Raw genomic sequence first — 17,349 nt, forward strand, 5'->3', positions numbered from 1 at the left:
ATCCCAGGAAACCCTGCTGAAATTCACATATCCATTTCTAAATTTCACAGGACATGGAAAAGAGTGCAAAGGGCTTAGTGGCAATGCCACTAAGGCATTCTAAACTTGTAAAATAAGGGAAAATAAATGCAGGTTAAAGGATTACCAAAAAAGCACAGCATGTACCAAATTCTGATTTGGGTTATGGGATTTTGCTCTGACAAAAATGCAGAAAGATAGAAGAGAAAGTGTCTGTGGTTTATTGGCTGTCCTGCCTAAATATAAACTTCAGTTAATTTTTAATTTGATATTTGGAACAGAAATATTCTGAGCATTTCACAAAGTAAACCCTACAGGAATCCAGGTGGTAGCTGGATTTCAATATGGATGTGATGAAAGATTGATAAATTTAGATGTCCAGAGTAGGCTGGAATGTGATGTCTCCTAGACAGAAACATATTTAATGTGGGTGTTGACAGAAACACTAATACAATTGATGCTGCTAGCTTACCTTCCAGCAAAAGCAGGAAAGCCACAAGAAACAAGCCTGCTGCTTTGACTCAGTTGAAGGAATGAATCTTATTATTACCAGATACTAAGGCTAAGAGGAAAAAATAACAGATGTGTCTTATTTTATTTGTCTGGGCCTAAAGCTCTTATTTAAACAATATAACCTTCCACACAGGATGCCTGAGAAATAATTCCTTGGTTACTTAGTCTCTGAGCGTAGACACCCTCTTGTCCAGCTGCAAGTGTTGAGTTCCATTCATTTCAGAATCCCAGATGAGTCTTGGCTTAAAAATCATTAACAAGACTTAATAACAGAGTTAGGCTGAGCTGAAAGTATTGTCATCTACCACTTTTCAACAGTTAGTGTAGCACAAGCTCTCAGCTGACAGGTTCCACAGTTTAGAGATCTGTAGTGTTTAAGGTTATTGGCACTGCCAGAAGGAAGTCTCTGACTGGCCAATATGGACTACTGAAACTCAAAATCTTGGTCCTTTGAAATCTGGAACTTTCTAGAGTAGCACTGTCTTTGTTCATTAGGAGACAGGGCAATACAGTGAAATTCTCCTGTGATTTTCTTTTCAGTCAAAGAAACGATTCACAACCACCAAAATTAGATCGGGGCCTGGACTCCAAAAGCTGAGTGCAGCCAGGAGTGAGAAATAATAAATCAAATCCTATAGTTCATGGATTCTTTGTGAGAGCAAATTTAAAGACGAAAGAGCACAAAGGAAGATCTATTGCAAACCTGTGGACTTGAACTTCTCAGAAGGATTTAGAGCTCATCTTTCCACTGTACATGCTGACAGTGCTGTGTGGATGTAATGGAAGGTAGATCTGATTTCAGGTGACAAAAATTGCAGTGTTTAGAAAAGGTCAGATATTCTTTTCTCCTCCCTCATAATCTTCTTTTTCAGCTCTTGACCAGGAAAACAAAACACATCTTGTTGCAAACACCCAAATGCTTGTAAGGTCTGAGGAGTACTAAAACAACTCCACCTCCCCTGAAATCTTTAACTCATTATGAACAGAATGCATCAACTTCTAAGGAAGTCTGATCTTTGCTAAGATTTTAGGGGCACATTCAAGGTTTAACTGCAGGAATAATGCAAACAGAGAAATTAAGAATGTGGGCTTACCTTGCATTAGGCACTGCCTGTGTGAGAGTTCTTGCTCAGGGGTAAATATGAGGTTGTACAGATCATTTTGGAGAACTTTATTGCCTGTGAGATTAAAATTCTTGTATGAAAGCAAAATCATAAAATATTTATAAAACTTCTGTTAAAAGCATAACTTAAACCAACATATTTCCAAAAACTGTAATTACTTAATAATGAGAATTCATGAGAAAAAAGGCTAAGGAATAGTTTCTGTTTACCCATGTAATCCCTTGGGAAGGTCACACAGTCACAGAATGGTTTGGGGTGGAAGGAACCATCAAAGAGCACCTGGAGCAGCTCCCTGCACTGAGCAGGGACACCTGCAGCCAAATCAGGGTGCTCAGAACTCTGCCCAGCCTGGAATGTTTCCAGGGTGGGACATGTGCCACCTGCCAGGCAGCCTCTCAGGCGGGAGGGGCAAGAGGAGAGTACCACATCTATTTGCTTTAACAGGCACTAGGTCCTAAACTGACCTAAACACAATTTGTAGCTGTTTTATTGGGAATTTTGCCTGAGCTTTGGCTGACCTATGGCTCATTTACACAATCCTGTTGGGGAAAACAACATTGGACTTGTTGATTTTCTGCAGACATTTCTTTTCAGGAACTCCTCACGTCTCCTTTATGTCCCTAAATGATTTCCTGTGAGAAGTGTATGGACATGGGACAAGTTGGAACAAAGCACAATATTTGTGTCTTTGCCAAGTAGGGGGGTTCTTTGCTGGATCAGTCTGTGAAGTCATGCAATGCTCAAAATAAACTTTCCCTACAGCATTAAATAGAGTTGTTATGTGGCTGATATAATATCCTAATCAACATCTTATTTTGGGTTTATAGAGGTGTTGTTATAAACAGGCAGCTTTAACCTTCATTGATTTCAAGGACTCTGTCATTATCCATTTTCCAGGGTGAGGTCTCTAATTACTGAGCATTCTGGTGCTTAATTTCATGTGATAGGCCTGAAACTCATGGATAAATGGTCTCACATCATTCTGAGGGCAAAATGCTTTCTAGAGAAAACACATTTGAAAGGAATATCTACAGGTAATACCTAAAAACACATAGTAAACTGTCATTTAAGCAAGGCTTGCCTACAATTAGGCCACCTAGCAGTTTCTTCTGACTTTTCTGGCACTGTGCTAATAGAGCTGCACCAAAGGAGGTGATTTTTTTTCACCCTTTCAGCCAAACCTCTGAACACAAAGCGCACTGTACTAACGGGAGTTCATGATTCATTGAGGAGTTTTCTTTGTGCCCTTGGCTCTTTGCTTTGAAGAAAGCACGTGGGCTGTAATTTCAAAATGCCATTTTTCTCTGTAAGAGCACTGCACCTGCTAATGAGGGCTTCTCACCTGGTCACAGAATGAATACTTGGGGTTTTGCAACTCACATCAAACTTATTTCATACCTTTTTTTTTTTTTTTTCCCCAATATTTTGCTATGGTCTTCTAAGTGTACAAGCTAAGGAGCCTTCCCACTCTGGAAAGATTAGGCAGGGGCAGACATCCCTACCTACAACTGGGCTCTCAGTGGGGAGATGGGCAGGAAATAACCCTTCATCTTAGTGAAAACACATGCAAACTCTCTTTTTTTTTCATCTGCAGTGCCACAGTGTAACAGGGGCAAAGGGGAAAAGGAGCACATATCAAACAAAGAGTTTTGACCTATGAATTGTGCACTCAGTTGTGCATGAAGTTAACATAAAAATCTTACAGGAAAATGCTCTGACAGTGCATCAGGCTGAGAAATCTCCTTACATAGGAGAAATATCTTCTTAAATGGACTGGTTCTGGAAGTCAGGCTTTGTCTATGCATTCATCTGATATCTTTATTAATTCCATCTTTATGAAGATGGTTTCATAGTATATTGCAGTGTAATTGGGCAGGTTTCTTAGAACTAGTGAAAATCCAACCTCTTGTGTCACGTATAAAAGGATCTCTGATTCTAGAAACAGCAGTTTAGTGTTTAGGAACTCCTGGAAGACATAGCAACATTTTACCTGCTGATAAAAAATGTATGATCTGGAAAAAGTCCATAGCTATGACAGGAACAGATATCACTGAATAGTCTAGATGAATCAAACCCACTTTGAAGTCCTTTAGTAAGGACAGTAATGCAGCCTTTCTGACAAGAAAAATCCTTTGATACCAGTGTTTTTCATCCTTTCCCTCTTGTTCTTGCATCACAGAGAGAACAGAAACTATTCTTAGATGCCACAAAGAGTTGTGGTTCTGTTCTTTCCCAGCTATCAAGTGTTTCCTGGATTTTTAATTTTTTTTGCTTCCATTAATGGCATAGGGCACAGACTTTATGATCAAGATCAGATGTTTTGCTTCAGAGAGAGAGGAGGGGATGTTATTTCCTGACAGCTAGCAGAGTTACTGCTCTAGCATGAGGGGCTCAAAAAGCGACAGATTGATTCCTCTGTGTGTGTCCCATGACATTCCAGGCATCTGTCCAGGGTCCTGCCATTCCTTACAGAAAAAAGTCTACTGTGGAACTGGAAGTGTTGGGTCCTAAAAGCTCAAAAATAACTTGTCTAGCAAATGACATAATGCTGAGTGTGTTGATAACAGTGCCCCACTGGTGTCTGACCTGTGCCCACGTATAACAGGAATGCTGGCAATGCATCTGTGGGGGAGTTGTTCCTTCAGGCAGCTGCCATGTGCCTCTGCAGAGGTGCAGCTGATGTTGCAGAAATGCAGAGCCCTCGCAGCAGCAGCCACGGGCAGGGCCCTTTCCCCCATCAGTATGGGAGAGAGGGGAGGGCTGTGCATCAGCAGAACCTGGAGCATGACTGGGGTTGGCTGTTAATCATTCATCTCTGCAGAGAATCTCAAACAGGGCCTAGGCTGCAGCATGCCTGGTGTTTGGGGGGCAGCCCTGGCATCAGCACTCAGAGCCAGTGCGGGCTGTCTCGGGTTTCCCACAGGGCAAGGAGACAGCAAAGCTGGGCCCGGGCTGTGTCCCACGGCCATGGGAGCAGCAGCCAAGCACTGCCTTTGGCTGCTGCTGGAGGAGCTCAGCACAGCCAGCACTGAGAGAAGCCCCTGAAATCAGGCTGGCCACACACACTCACCGGGGGCTCTCAGAGCTATGGCAGATGGTGAGCTCAGCTGTGTTGGAGCTCCTCCTCAGGAAAGTGCCTCCTTCCCTTGGCTGAGCCTGGAGGTCACCTCCAGAGGGCTGAGGCGGCTTCACCCTGCTCTTGGCAAAGCACATCTGGCACAGGGAGAGGACACGTCAGAAAACTCTCCTCTGCCACTCATCTCTTTGCAGCATCTCAGTAACTAAATCACTCAGAGAAAATGTTCAATTATTTTCATTTACTGCTTTAGGATTTTAAAACTTTCCTTGTTCTCCACACTCTAAGCCCAAGGGGCTAGGGTCAATGTGGGAAAAATGACCCAACACCTTGCCCCAGGTAGTTTTACTTCAAAATGATGATGCAAATAACTGGGACAGAGGGACTCCATGGGCAATGTAGTGTTTAGTGGTTCTGGCAGAATTATTGATGGACTGCAGAGCAGTTGGGTGAGAGCTCTTTTCATTGACTCTGTGTTGTAATAAGGAGCCATAGATTCAGCAGTACATCCATCCCTTTAAATTAGAAGATGCATTACTTCTGAAAATGTGTTAATTTTCTTACGTACGTACAGCTAGCAAGTCCTGGCTCTGCATTTCAGGTCTGACTGAAGTGATTCCTGCGTATGACATTTTTAAGATACACGTATCACCACGCACAGGTCTGCTGTTAGAGACCTGGGGGATGTTTGAGAGGAGAGGCAGTAACTAATAATGCATTGCTGGCAAACACTTGGCCTCCTAATACTATTTGTTCCATGCTGGCATTCCAGCCATGCCTTTGATTTCCCATTTTGATTAAAACGAGGTGGGTGTTTAGCTACAAACAGGCACAGTGCTAATGCTCAGTGCCGTTTATCAAAACATGCATATGCATTCCATTCCTGTAAGGTGCCAGCCAGAGAGTGATCAGAGCCTCAATCCCGAACTGCGGGCTCTGATTGTGATTAGTGGCACTTACACACTGAGGCAGAGACATTTCTTATTATGTGAGCTACATTTCAACTCCGTTTGGCATAAAGGTAAAATCATTTTTCCGTGCATAAAAACTGTAAATCAGATAAGAATTGATTGTATTTGTTGGTTTAATGAAGTAAGATAGTGGATTTCTGACTAATGCATTGCAAAGTATTTATACAATAGGGAGTCCTGCCATCATAAATCACTTTGTGGCGAATGCAACAATTTGTTATTGGAGGTCACCAGAGTTAGCAGCAAAATCAATTCAAATCAAATCACAGAGCTGCTGTATACATCAGGAGACTGCAAAGGAATTAATGCACTTGTGTGTTTGCTCACTGGGCACACTTAAAGTAAACATCAGCAGTGTGCATGAGGATGAAGATGTCTTGCATTACAGCCAGGTCACGTGCTCTCATGCCAGGCAGTCCAGGTACCTGCTCCATGGAGACTGGAGGAGCTGGCATTTAGAAAATCAGTCCACATCCCTTTGGCCAGAGAACACATGGATGGTGTTTGTCCACTGTGCAGACCAGGAGCTGGTTTTGGAAATGTGAGGAATTGCTCTCACAGTTAAATTCCTTCTTTGGGCAAGAAAAGTTCAGCCCTGAACTTTTCAGCATTTTTTCAGGTTGTCTAATTAATAACCACAGAGCAAAATTGCTGCAGTGGGTGTTGTCAAAGCCATTTCTGCTTCCTCTACAGCTCAGGTTCAGAGTCTGCTATCTCATAATTCTGGTTAATGAGCAAATTCTAAAATACAAGGATATTTTCCCTCTTTAGTGGAACCAAAACCTGGCACAAGGATAAGTTGCATGGAGGCGTAGAATGATTTCTCCTAAACTTCCTTTCCTCAGTAAAAACAGGATCAGTTCTCTGAAACAGAAAAGTCAAATGTAGTTGGGAGGCAAACCCTAAAAAAGCCTGTTTCTCCTGAGATCCTGTTTTCCATTTGGGAAAAAGAAAGGGATATTTACTCCTCTGCCCATCCATGAACAAGGATCATCAGGTGTGTTCAGCACAGACTTGCACCTTGGTGTGCTGGTGCTGCTGAAGGGGAGTCAGTGGCTCGCAGTACCTGTGTTAGCAGCCCTTAATTGCTAGTTCATGGATCAGCAGTGCTGCAGACCTTCTGAACCACAGCTCTGCCTGGCAGGAAGGTCTCTGAGCAGGGATTGTTGTGGAGTGCCCTGCTCCAAGGAGAAGCTGTAAACTCAGTGACAGGAGTAATTATAATGTCAAACAGATCAACACTAAGTCAGTTCCTGGCCATGCAACTACAGGATGTATTTAACGAGCCAGTGATCTAAATTTAAAAGCAAAAACTCCAGTCACAGGGACTAAATGTAAGTCTTTTCCTGGGTGCTGCAATTACATAAGTATAATTAAAGAATGGAGCAGTTATTAGGGGAATTAAATAAGGGAGGAGCTCAGTCCACTTTTTCCTTTCTCTTACCAGTTAGCCTTCAAGTCCTGCACGAGGGACATTGGGAACCAAATCTGCTCTTTATTTACACCTGTGCAGCTCCATTTGGCCTTAAGCCTGAAATGCCACGAGCAGAACAGAACCCCTTTTCCCTGAGCTCTGGCCCCTTGAGAACAGTAACACAGTACAAGGGGAAGAAGCTGCACAAAATTGGATGAAGAAAGCCTTAAACCAATTCCTGAGACCCATGGACTTGCATGAATTAAACAAAATCACTTTGGGATGTGCTAGATCGTTCCTTGCACTCCACATCACAGGGGATACCTGCTGCCATCCACTCATTCCATAACCAAGCTGAGTCAGAGTGGATCAGGCTAATCTAAAGATTCCCAAATTTCTGGTAGGTACCTGGTAAAAATGTAAATGAACTGTTCATTTCAGAAGTTAAACTTGATTATACCATTATATAGTATGAATTATAAATGCATACACTTTATAAACTTCTAAATATAGGCATTGAGTACAGAGCTATATATTATAAATTATACAGAGGCACACAAATAATGTTTCAACACTAATGGGTGATTAGAGCGAAACAAACCCACATTTAACAACTACAATGGGTGAACCTTTTCCTCCAATTACTGTTAACCCCTAAACTCCTCCTTTGCTTGTGAATTTGGATTGCTCTGAAGGCTGGGAGAAAGCTGTGCTTAGAAACAGGCTGTTAGAAATGGTTTAACACAGGGACAAGGCAGAGGCCTTCTGGGAGCTGACTGATGGAGTGTTTCCTTGCACGTCTCAACAGCCAGGGCAGGGCAGGCTGAAGTCTGACTGTGGTATCTCGTACAACAAAAAGCTGATTATTACTGCTGCAATTAACTTGACCTGTGTGAAACATTCATGACCTGCAGCCTCCTGTATGGTGTTTTGCTGGAAAAGCCGTGCCTGGTGTCTTCTGCTGTAACACATGAAGCTCAGTGTGACTGAACTGGGTTCTGCAGAATGGGTAGGCAGTGTTTCCTGTGCTGAATTTACCCCTGACAGAGAGGGTAGTCAGACTCAGCCAATATAACTCCTCATATGATGGATTATTCATAGTAATGGATTTATTCTTAATCCCATCAGCTTTATTGCCAAAGAAATGGGATAGGCCTTTTGAGGGAAGCTAATCTTCAAGATGTTCACAAAAACTGTGCTGGTAATTGCCATGAAAAGCATCGATGGAAGGTTTGGTCAAGCCTTCCTTCAAAACTGGGCCTAATTTTTCTAATCTTCGCATAACACGTTTCTCTCAGGTTTATTTTGGCCTGCGTAATCCTCTTTAGCTTTTCCACCCCTGATTTCCAAGACGGAAGTTTTGGAAACTGGTAATCATTTTGCTCTTCTCCAATGTTTTGTACTCTGTATTTCGCCAAGTGCTGGAAAATACAGAGTACAAACTGTACCAGGTTTAGCACTGGTGCACAAACCCTTCTACATTCCCCAGACTTTCTCCACTAAAGCTATGAGCTCTTTTACTGCATGGAGACTTTTTGGATTTTTGAGTGGGTTATCATTGCAATTCTTTTGCAATCAGCTGCCACTTACCAGACTTTAATTAGAGATTGCTCACATTTCCAGGTTTTATGGGTGAGGTTACAGGTACTGAGAATCAGATTGTTGTTATTATGAATTACCACATGGTATAATAGTCTAGGAAATAGGATTTTAAATCTAGCTGGGATTTCATGAAACAGCTTGCTGATATTTCCTGCGATCTACAACCAGGATCTCAAAGACCAGTGGCAGCCTGCCCACCAAACCTGCTAAGTCCCAGGGACAGCACTCTTGGAAAACAACCTGAACCAGCAGCTCCTCACCAGGTACGGCCTGCGCAGTTCGGCCATAGCCGACAGCAGGGGCTCAGGGACGCGCTCCCTCACCTCCATCTCGGGTCACCGCTGCTACCTCTGGTCTTTAATCGCTCTCCTTTGCTCAGCTCCTGTCACCGATCCGCCTGCTTGTGCCCCTGAGGGAAGCGGAGCCAGGCCCGCCCGATCAGCCCGCTTGTGCCCCTGAGGGAAGCGGAGCCAGGCCCGCCCGATCAGCCCGCTTGTGTCCCTGAGGGGAGCAGAATCGGGCCCGCCCGATCCGCCCGCTTGTGCCCCTGAGGGAAGCGGAGCAGAGCCCGCCCGATCAGCCCGCTTGTGCCCCTGAGGGGAGCAGGGCCCGCCTGATCAGCCCGCTTGTGCCCCTGAGGGGAGCAGAGCCCGTCTGATCAGCCCGCTTGTGCCCCTGAGGGGAGCAGGGCCCGCCTGATCAGCCCGCTTGTGCCCCTGAGGGAAGCGGAGCAGAGCCCGCCCGATCAGCCCGCTTGTGTCCCTGAGGGGAGCAGAGCCCGCCCGATCAGCCCGCTTGTGCCCCTGAGGGAAGCGGAGCAGAGCCCGCCCGATCCGCCTGCTTGTGCACTTAGGGGGAGCAGAGCCCGCCTGATCAGCCCGCTTGTGTCCCTGAGGGAAGCGGAGCAGAGCCCGCCCGATCAGCCCGCTTGTGCCCGAGGGGAGCGGAGGCAGCCCGGCCCGCCCGATCAGCCCGCTTGTGCCCCTGAGGGGAGCGGAGCCCGCCCGATCCGCCTGCTTGTGCACTTAGGGGGAGCAGAGCCCGCCTGATCAGCCCGCTTGTGTCCCTGAGGGGAGCGGAGCCCGCCCGATCAGCCCGCTTGTGTCCCTGAGGGGAGCGGAGCCCGCCCGATCAGCCCGCTTGTGTCCCTGAGGGGAGCGGAGCCCGTCCGATCAGCCCGCTTGTGTCCCTGAGGGGAGCGGAGCCCGCCCGATCAGCCCGTTTGTGTCCCTGAGGGGAGCGGAGCCGGACCCGCCGGGCCGGGAGCGGCTGAGGGGGAGCCCCCGGGGCGCGGCGCCTGAGGGCGGGAATTGGCGGCTCGCGCGCGCGGGCCCGTGAGGGAAGGGAAATGGAGGCTCGCGCGCGAGGGCGCCTGAGGGCCGGGGCGGGGGGCGAGGGGAGGAGCCGTGTAAATTCGAATTATTTACTTGTAAGAGCCTCCGAGGTAAGAGATGGGCACGAGGCGGCTCGGGGCAGCCAAGTATTAAACTGGCCCGATGAGCTTCGCCAGGTCTTGGCCATCTCAGGCCTTGCAGTCGGCCGGCGTGAGGGACGCTGAGGGCGGGGCGAGGTGCGAAGGCGGCGGGACCGGGCGCTGAGGCGGAGCCCCTCGGGGCGGGCACCATCGAGGGACGGTGCTCTCCCCGAGGAACGGGAGCTGCTCAGAGGCGAGACAAGGATGGAAGGGACTTTTTTGCAGTGCTGAAGGTAGGTGTGTTTGATTATCCTGGTGGGCGAGTTCTGTCTGTGTTCCCTTTTCCGGAGGGAAGGAGGTTGCCGTGGGGAGGCCATGAGGGCTCGGTGCTGAGGGCTCAGGAGACTCTCTGGTGGGCACAGCCTGGTGGTATCGTAGGGCAGGGGCCCTCAGGGCTGCCAGGGTGGTGGGCAGGACCTCAGGGCCTCTTGCGGCTCTCTGGGTTGATGTGGTTTCTGTCCCCTTCCCTGGGGGCTAAAGTGAGTTTTTTGGCCTCATACTGGAATTTTCATTCCCTCTTTCTCTCTTTAACATGTCTTAATAGTAGAATAGCTATGTCAGAAATGTGGCTATGGGTGTATGAGATGTAAAATATATTGAGGATGCCATTAAGTCACATGTTTGAAAAGCCTGGTTGGTTCTCCTTCCACTTCCCAGTTAACACAGACACTGGTGTGTCTTCAGCCATGGGGCAGCCTGACATCTCATATTCCAAAATATCTGTGCTCCCTGAAGTATATGTGCTATGTGTCACTGTATGTGTTAAGAATATTTGATAACAGCGACAAAAAACATTATTTTGGTCTTGATTTATTTGAAGTTGGCAGTACTATGTAAATTCTGTAAATTGTGTAGGTCCAAGTTTGGCATCTTTGGCTTCAATGCTGAAATGCTTGGGCTGCTGTGAAGGCAAGAGATGAAATGCCTTCGAGAGCCCACCAGGTGTTTCAGGTGAGCCTAAGAGAAAAGCAGGCCCATGAGTTCACTCTGGCTGCTCTTCCAGCTGTAAGGGCGCAGGACTAATTAGGAATTCCTTTTTCCTGGCTTCATTGTTACTGTTGTCTTGGTTCTTATCTGGTAAACTTGCGCAGCTGTATTGACATCTTTTCTTTGAGAGCCTTTTGTTCCTAAAGTAAAAACTAAAATGTTCTTGAGAGAGGCCTACTATGTAAAATAAATAATGACATTTTAGCTGTATTGGTTTTGAGCTCTTACCACTCTTTGGGGTAATTCTGAAGCAGCTTTAGGTTGTTACTTTTCCAGCTGACTTCAAGGTTACTCTGTATAAAATCCATGCTTGGTTTTTCAGAAGGAACCTAGGGCATTGCATGTATCTTAACTGAGTTACGTTTTTGCCAAGTCCTTACTCTAAGGTCCCGACCTATCTCTAGTGGAAGTAAATACTTATAAGTTCTTTGGGAGGCTCTGTATCTTCTGTAAACTGGCAAACACCTGCTTAGAAATACCTTAATTATAGTGTTGTCTCAAGCGAAAGGGAATAAGGATTAGGTCCCATGCTGTAACTACAACAAATGAGGAGGAAAGGAAATGAAAGGTGTAAACATAGACAAAGCTTTGGTGTTGGTAGCAGGAAGACACAATGTTTTCTGTGATGGTTGTGAAACTGTTTCTGTCTGAAACAAGTTGTTGATACAGTATTTCAAGTGGAGGGTAACTGCAGGGGGCTGAGTCGCTGCAGTGTGTAAGGGGGGGAAAGGAATGAATGCAGAAATTTACTGCAGGCTTTGAAAGCCTTTAAAGCGTTTTGTCCAAGAAATTCTCTTTTATGCCAGCCAGCCTCTGTCTTGGGGCCTTGAAACGTCTTGGCCCTGGGTGTTGTGACACCATTTCACATCCCATAAAGGCTTATTACTGGCTTTGTAAATGCGTGTCGGGGACTTCTCAAGCCAGACTTGTAAACCAGTTCAGAAGATGTTGGGGAGGAGCCTTTAAGGGTTTGGCAGCTCGGGCTCACAGCCTCCCAAATCTGAGGGTCCCTGTGAAAGCAGCCTGGCTTCCCCGTGGTCAGATCGGGTTACAAACCCCCCTTTGTGCTGTCTCAGATCTGTGCACAGCAGGACAAGGCCTCGGGTGTGACACAGCAAATGAATCTTTATCTGAAGAGAGCACATTTCTCCCTTTTGGGTACAGTTTGGAGAGCCAGAGTACAAAGTATTGACTGAACCCAACCAGTCATGGATGGTGATAAAATGCTCCAAATCCCTGCCTGGGAAAGCTGCTGGAGGAAACCTGTGTGTGCTTCTGACCCTTTCCTTTCTCTCTCCTGGTGAAAGGAGATGCTCCAAGCAGAGTGCAGCAGAAATGCTGCTCTGGTGGGAAGTCACAGCTCTTTGACCACATTCCCTGAGCAGTACCCATAACAGAGAAAGGCACTTGGCATTTCTGTGTATAGGTGAATGCTTATAGACATTAAATCCAGTTGCATGTGCAGCTGGATGACCTTTAGCATCACCATCAAACCCCAGTGCCTTAAGCAGGTGTATGGAAATCTGATGACAGCTGAATAAAAATAGCCTATTTCAGCATGGATGAAACAAAGTCTTCCAGGGTGGGGAGGAAGGAGAGAAGGTGAAGAGAAAATGATAATGTTTCTTGGAAATGACAGGCTGCTCTAGCAGGAACTTGCAGCTGAAATCCTGGCCTGAGGCACTTGTGGAGCATGGACTGTGACACTGCAGCCAGTTTGGGGTTTGCAAAACTGTCACCAGCAGGGAGCACTGAGAAGTGTCAGTCAGCATCAGCCAAGGGAGCAGTGAGTGCTGCAGCTGAAGCCCTGCACTCCCATCCTCTGTGCAGGGATGGCACAGCAAACGTTGCCCTGGAACCGCTCCTTCAGGCACAGGCAGAGTGGAAATGAACACACTGCCTGGCAGCCCTAAAGGCTGGGGTCATGAAATAAAACCTTTTTTTATTATTTTGTTTTATTACCTGGTCTGCTGTCTTTGCTGTGAGGTTTCTTTGGTTTTCCTATTGATGCCCACAGTTACACATCAGCCAAGTGTTTGGAATGAGATTAAGTGAGGAACATGGGATTAACCTTAGTCCTTGTTCACGGCTGGATCAGTGTAGAGTGTCTGCTTGATGACATGTATTCAAATTTGTGTGCATATCATGTTTTCCTATGTCATTTTTTTGAAGGACAGAAAAGCTGTGTTCCTGCTGTAGAAACTTGGTTTTCCTGCTTCTGAAACAAAGCTAAATGGGTGGGAATCCTGTGGATCTTTTTTTCAGAGTGAGGTTCTAAAAGGTGAGTCTTGCTTGTTGAAGACTATCAATTTTCTCAATAATCTGAAAAGCATTTCAATGTTTTTGTGCTTGGTTTAGCAGAAAAAAAATTGAACATCACATCAGCTCTGAGCACATTGTAACCTTCAGAATTTTTAACAAAGTATTCTTCAGAGCAAATGCAATTCTGCACAATTGTGCAAAAGCTTCCACGGGGGTCTCCTGTTATTTCAGAGCTTCTGCTGGGGAGTTTGGAAAACGTGAAGGCAGTCTGCTTCCATGGATGGAAAAAGGGGTAAAATGTGAGAAAGGAGAGCCTAGATAATTTGGAATTAAAAAAATCCAAATAGTAGAAGGAAAATCAAATAGACAAAGAAAAACACACCAAAAAACCCTAAACAAACTAAACAAATTTTCTAAAAAAATACAACAAATGGATGAAGGAAAGAAACAAAAAAACCCCCCTGAACTTTCCACCAAATCAACTTGTTTAGGTACTTGAACAAGATTAGAGAGAAGCATAAAAGCAGATATTTTATAGAAATTATATATTAAAGAATGAGCAAGAATGAAGAAGAAAATGCTTCAAACTTTAAGGAGAAGCATTTTTTTTCAGAAACCTGAGCATGTTTCTCCACCAGTGCAGAACTAGTGAGTATCTTCAGGCAGAACACTGTGGGCACATATGCATGCAGCATTCTTCAGTGCAGTGGAAATGGAATATAGAGGGTATTAAAATGTTTAACACAATCATTTCCAGGGATTTATACAGCATTTAGTTTTTTATGAAATGACAGACTGATAAAACTACTTATGACAAGAGTGCTTAATGTACATTGGTAATTCCTGGGGATGTAATTGCAAGGGTGCAATCCTGCTTATTCTTGGGGAAAAAAACTGTTTTACTTGGAGGGAATAGGATTACATTTCCACAGAGCAAAGAGTAGCTGGTGTGTTCTAAATGAATCTGCAACACAGCATAATGGTGAAAGAAAATAGTTCATAGAACATCAAAGAGCATCAAAGTCATTGTTCAAGTTTTGTTTGTTCCTACATCAGTTTTCAGCAGAAAAACTTTGACTTCTCTCTGCTCTGAATGCACTGTTACCTTTCTGCAAGTCTTGTGAGTAGATAAAGCTTGTTTGCCTCTGAGCTTCTTGGCAAAGGAAGTTTTCATCTTGGCCTAAGGCCGAGTGTATCAGGTGAGGAGCAGCCTCCAGTGTTTTACAGGTAAGAGTGTGCCTGCTCAGACATGCAGAAGCCTTCCAGTTAAAACCCACAATGCTTGATATCTCACTGCTGTTAATGCTGAAGGAAAACTCAAGGGAGCTGTAAATAAATGTGAAAGTGTGGGACTGTTGGTGTGGTTTTATATCTGTGTATGAATAAGGGTTCTGGCTGGGGGGTGCTGTACAGCAGTGCTTGGCTGCAGTGAATTAAGAGCTCACCCAGGGACGGATGAGAAGTTCAGGGGGCTGTGTGGGTGCAGCTTTATTCTGCAGCAGTTTGAAAAAGCTCATTTTTAACTGGAGAGAAGGTTTGCTCATAGCAGAAATCAGAAGCAACAGGAAAGCTTCACCTGAGGTGCTGCTCAGCCACTTCCTTCCCCTCCCTCCTACACTCTCCCTCTCCCTTCCTCTCCCCTCTCTTGGTTCTTTGGAGCAGTTTTTCTTCTGTGCTCTCCTTTGGCCTCCTGTACACCTGCCCTTGTATTTTCCCTGTTTTGTTCTGTTTATTTATTTGCCTCTCTGACTGAGATGATCAAAAGCAGAACAGGAATTACTGCAACATTCAGCTTCCCCGGAAAATCAGCTGCAGGGGATGGAAAGGGGCTTAGGTGGTGTTCCAGCAGGAGCTCTGCTGTGATACTTGTAGAAGGGGCAGAGTGTGAAGATTTAAGGAGAGAGAGTTCAGGTGAAGAAAAAGGAGTTCAGTGTTGTGCAGTTTAGGGCAAGACCTTCCCTGGGACACTGCTCAGATGTGCAGGCAGCAGCTCTGATACCACAGAAGACAGGCTTGGAGTTTTGATAGGCAAGGCACTGGGAAACTCTTTCTGAGCCCTCCTGGTGTTCTCCTGCTCAGCTCAGGAAATGTTCAGCAGCCAGAGCAGTGCTGGTGCTGGTGTGCAGGGAAATTGGGTTCCAGAGCCCTGGTGACCTTGGGGCTTTGTGACAGAGCTGAAGGAGCTGCTGTAATAAAAGTGACATTCAAGGTCAACCTTTTTGCCCTTGTTTCATTTGAAAGAGAAAAGTGTGAGCAATTCTCCCCAAGTTATTCTAGTGGGAAAGCATTGCTGCTTTAAAGAAGAGTTCCTCACACGGGTTATCCATGGATATTTTGCTACAGAATCATTTTCCTTTGTAATGGGAGAAAGTTATGTAGCCATTATCAGTAAATAGTGCATCTTAGAAAACTTGATGCTTTTCCTGACACTTTAATCTCTTTTTATATCCCAGAAAGCAAATAGCATCATGATTTCTCCCAAAGTATTAGTGAGATTTATTTTAAACCCACACAACCAAGCCTTGTAAACAGGTGTTAAGTCCTTTGGTGATGACTCTAAAGCAATGTTATTTTTTTTTCTGTCAAATTGCTTTTCATCTTACACTAGGATTATATGACTTTCTGTGCCTCATATAGGATTAAATTTTTAACTGTCAGAAACTTTTTTGGAAATGATTTGCATTTTTTGTAGTCAGAGTCCACATGTGACTTGTTCCTTAGGTAAAGACCATCTCCCTAACAATAGGCTGCTGCAGGACACATCTTTAACTGCAGATTTTGAAGTGTGCTAAATGTAGCCATGGACTGCTTGAGAGAGTCTCTTAAGGCATGAAAATATTTAATAGCATTGGGCTTTTGTCTTCATTTCAGTGTCTGTTCTATAAGCTTGCTGAGCATTACTTAAAATAAAAAAAAAATTCAGGAAAATTAGCAGCTCTAGCAGTTAGTCAAATGATGGAAAAACAGCAGTTCCAGTGAAAACATTAAATATTTTCTATGGCATCAGAGCCTGGAAAGGCTGGTGCCTTTTTGCTGCCCTGTGTAACAGCCAGAGGCATGTGTGTGCTGCTGCTGAGATGGAGACCCTCTGCAGTCTCTTTGCTGGCTGTATTTCATTAACTTTTATAAACCTCTTGCCTTCAATAGCAGCAAATGAAACTCCAGCATGATGCCTCCCTCTAGGCCCCAGACAGCTCCAGCTCGCAGTAAGAGCGCTGGAGTTGAATAAAAGACAAATTATTCTGTCACCTGTCAGCAGCTACAGCTCATCGGGCGGCAGTGCCGGGTACTTACAGCGGGAGCGACGGGGCTGTTCCCAATTCCTGCCGGCTCCTCAATCCCCTGCGGCTCGGTGGGGTCTCAGCGGCACTCCGAGCCTGCTGCGGGGCCCTGCTTCCTGCTTGGCCCCGGCCTTGGGCTTCCTGTGCTCGGGCACACGGTGCCAGGAACAGAACCTGCGGTGGCAGTGGTTTTTTGGGGGAGTTCAGGGAGGTACAAAGCGTGATAAACTCAGTTTTACCTTCTGCACTGCGTGTGTTTGTGTAGGGCAGAGCTGAACCCAGGTAGAGCACAGCAACCACAAGCACACCCAAACTTGTGCTTGCTTGGGAGCGGACTTGGTGTGATCTTGCTCAGAGCAAAACAAGACCTGAGCCTTCAGGCAGCTCGACGCAGCAGCTCTCTGATGTTCTCCGGCATTTGTTTATTCTCCTCCACATGCTCTGCCTTTACGTGGCACATTAGTACTGATTGAGAAGTGATTCTGGTGACAAGTCCTGATTAACCCTGCTCTAAGGAGTGACAGAAACAGTGTTCTCACAGTGTCCACCCCAGACAGATGTATCTTATTTTACCCTCTAGAACTGATGCAGCTTGTTTTATTTACTAGCAAATGTTTTGGTTTGTTT

The 17,349-nt window shown here is 45.5% G+C and overlaps 1 protein-coding gene across 3 annotated transcripts in view; it reads right to left on the minus strand.

The window, feature by feature from the left end:
• Window positions 1–16,953, minus strand: part of NDST4 (N-deacetylase and N-sulfotransferase 4) — a 105,273-nt gene extending 88,320 nt beyond the window's left edge. For 2 of the 3 annotated variants that reach the window (XM_059843675.1, XM_059843674.1), the window contains exons 1-2: window positions 16,736–16,952; window positions 1,626–1,709 (exon numbers count right to left, since the gene is read on the minus strand). The gene's annotated coding sequence lies outside the window, so the exon portion shown is untranslated. Of the gene's footprint in view, window positions 1–1,625; window positions 1,710–16,735 lie in introns of all 3 variants that reach the window. The other variant, XM_059843676.1, reaches the window with a different exon arrangement.
• Window positions 16,954–17,349: the final 396 nt, after the last annotated feature.

This window comes from Haemorhous mexicanus, chromosome 4 (assembly GCF_027477595.1).
Source record: "Haemorhous mexicanus isolate bHaeMex1 chromosome 4, bHaeMex1.pri, whole genome shotgun sequence".
NCBI lineage: Eukaryota > Metazoa > Chordata > Aves > Passeriformes > Fringillidae > Haemorhous > Haemorhous mexicanus.